Source organism: Rhincodon typus, chromosome 8 (genome assembly GCF_021869965.1).
Source record: "Rhincodon typus isolate 14 chromosome 8, sRhiTyp1.1, whole genome shotgun sequence".
NCBI classification, from domain to species: domain Eukaryota; kingdom Metazoa; phylum Chordata; class Chondrichthyes; order Orectolobiformes; family Rhincodontidae; genus Rhincodon; species Rhincodon typus.
The window spans coordinates 26149348-26152149 of NC_063339.1; positions in this window are offsets into that span (position 1 = coordinate 26149348).

Below are 2802 nucleotides of genomic sequence, written 5' to 3' on the forward strand. Positions count from 1 at the left end.
ATATAGAACTGTATAGCACAAGAACATGCCATTCAGTCCACCCTATCTGTGTTGACCATGATGTCATTTTAAACTAATCCCATCTGCCTGCACATGGTCCATATACCTCTTTTCTCTGCCTGTTCATGTGTCTATCTAAATGCCTCTTAAACTTTGCAACCTTATCAGCTTTCACCACCTCCCCGGCTTTGTGTTCCAGTCACCTATTACCCTGTCTGCAAAAAAACCTTCCTCACCATCATCTCCTTTAAATTTTTCCTCTCTCACCTTAAACTTAGACCTCCTATTATTTGACTTTTCCAGCCCAGGAATGAGGCTCCAACTATTCAATCTATCCATGCCCCTCATAATTTTACACACTTCATAATTAAGCCTCCAATGCTTTAGCAAAAACAATCTAAGTTTGTCCAACCTCTCCTTATTGCTACTACACTCCAATCCAGGCAACATCCTGGTAAACCTCTTTTGCATCCTCTCCAAAGCCTCCACATCATTCTTATAGTGTAGCGACCAGAACTGCACACAGTACTCCAAACATTGCCTGACAAAAGTCTTATACGATTGCAACATGACTTGCCAGGACATGATTAACAATTGTCCTTGACTGGAGATCTCTTTGAATAAAAGTGCTTCAGTTAATAAGAAAAATCCAGAAGACTAATAAGAAAGCAGTTTTTGCTTCTATAAGCAGATGTCTAGATTAGGTCACCTTTACTGTATACAGGTAGGGGAGATTATATTCCTTTGGTATATGGTACTTTGTCTATTCAAACTGGCTGCACAACATATAAACTTCAAGCAACAACTTGAAACAGAAGCCTGTCAAGCACCAAGTGAAGTCAGAACTGCTCTGGAAAAGGCAAATAGAAGCATTCATGTGCAAATAATTGGACTGTTGACAAAAACATGATTTAATTTACAGGTCCAAATGAATCCTTTGAGTAACTGTCCCTGGGTTCCTGGAATTTTCCAGTGAAACTTCTAAGCAGCATCCTGTAATAACTTAGGAAGCCCAACTGGAAAGAAACATCATTTATTGTTGAATACAAAATAGAGCCATTACTCATGGCATACATCAGCTAGTCCCAGCCTGGGATGGACAGTTCTGCAAACCCATTCCTGGATCTGCTTTATTTTCTTATATCCCCAAGTGGTATCACTCACAACCAAATGGATTCACACAACCAAACCACTGTGACTTTTTTCTATTATTTTTAACTATCAACCACCATCAGTAAAGCACCCATGTAGCCAATTGGATATTTACACGCAGTCTTTTACAGGCAATTCAAACCATCAAAAGCGAGGGAGGGGTATTGAGATTGGGGGTAGGGGACTATGGAGTTGGAGGGGGAAATAAAGCACTTTAGCCCCCACAGTGCCCACCTCTCTCTAAAGGCATCAAGAGCATTGATGGACATCTGTGCTCCCTCTGCAAAGACACCCTGGCACAAACATAACTGCAGAAGAGGGGCAACTGGGTGTGCCTTGATAGTAGGAACTGCAGATGCTGGAGAATCTGAGATAATAAGGTGTAGAGTTGGATGAACACAGCAGGCCAAGCAGCATCAGAGGAGCAGGAAGGCTGACGTTTCGGGTCTAGACCCTTCTTCAGAAAAAGGATCCAGACCTGAAACGTCAGCTTTCCTGGGTCTGCCTTGTATCTTTTTTATACTCTGAAGTGATATTATGCACAACTAACAAACCTGTCCACCATCAAAGTCACAGTGACATTTTTTTCTTTTTAACTAATAACCATTATCAGTAAAAACACCTGTGTAGCCAATTCAATATAGAATCACTACAGTGTGGGAGCAGGCCATTTGGCCCATCAAGTCTACAACAACCCCCTAAAGAGCATCCTACCCCAACCCACCCTCATAACCTATCTCTGCATTCCCCATAGCTACTCCGCCTAGCCTGCACACTATGGGCAACTTAGCATGGCCAATCCACCCTAACCTACACATCTTTGGACTGTGGGAGCAAACCAGAGGGAACACACACAGACACGGGGAAAAATGTACAAACTCCAAACAGACAGTCACCTGAGGCTGGAATTGAACCCAGATCCTTGGTGCTAACCACTGAGCCACCGTGCTACCCAATACTGTTAAGGGCAATGCAAACCATCAAAAGTGAAGGGGAGGTAGAGGGGGAAATAAAGTTGGAGGGAATTGTATGACCCATGACCCACAATGTCCCTCTCATTCTTCAGCTTCCTTCATGTATCACAATCGTCCTTCAAGATTGTGGTCCACCCCCAGATAGGATTTGAAGGACTGCCCAACTGACTGTGGACCATTCCCTGGACTGGTTTCCGAGATGATCTCAACGGACTGATGAGCAAGAATTGGACTGATTTTTCTCAACTTCCAGGATATAGCATGGCCCAGTTTTGATTTGGACCAACCACGTGATTGAATGTGGCCAAGAACCTGGACTGGAAATAGTCCAGTTCCTGGACTAGTAATAACCCTAACTGCATAGGGTCCACCCTCACCCCTTTCACACATCACTGTGCTCTTCATCACATGCAGTGCATTTGCCACATGCACCACCTTTGAAATTGATGCAGTACCCTGCCCTTCATCCCACCTTTCACATCGACATTTCATTGTTTCTTACAGCCACATGCTACTGTCTTGCCTTCTGTACTAAAGTGTCCCTCTCACCCACTAGATAACTGCATTGCTTTTTGTGCTAAAGTGCTACTTGTGAAACAAAAGCTACTGCCTGATCTTGTCAACTAAAGTGTTACCACTGGAGTGTCCACCTGAACATGGTGTATTACGGTTCACT